The following is a 277-nucleotide window of genomic DNA, read 5'->3' as shown; positions in this document are numbered from 1 at the left end:
CATATAAGCAGCAGCAGGATTTAAAGCAACAGGAGAAGGAGGATGAAGAGCAGCAAACAGCAGCAGCAGCTGCTGCTGCTGCTGCTGCTGCTGCTGGATGCTTGAGGGGGATGGCTTCTCCTATGGCGGTATTTCTTTGAGTCAATCGAAGAGAAAAAGAAGAAACAGAAAATACAATTAAACCCTATAAATAAAATAAATAAAAATAAATAAATAAATAAATAAAAATAAATAAATATAAATAAATAAATAAATAAATAGAATAAAACAGAATAAA

General features: G+C 32.5%; 1 protein-coding gene across 1 annotated transcript in view; it reads right to left on the bottom strand.

Annotated features, from left to right (window-relative positions):
* The window catches only part of EMH_0044560 (uncharacterized protein), a gene marked incomplete at both ends in the record, with an annotated part of 4,455 nt that overhangs the window by 1,335 nt on the left and 2,843 nt on the right, over positions 1-277 (bottom strand).

Source organism: Eimeria mitis, genomic scaffold, assembly GCF_000499745.2.
Source record: "Eimeria mitis Houghton genomic scaffold, Emh_scaff1852, whole genome shotgun sequence".
Lineage (NCBI taxonomy): Eukaryota > Apicomplexa > Conoidasida > Eucoccidiorida > Eimeriidae > Eimeria > Eimeria mitis.
Note: the sequence above shows the minus strand (reverse complement) of the source record. Positions and strands in the feature narration are given on the sequence as shown.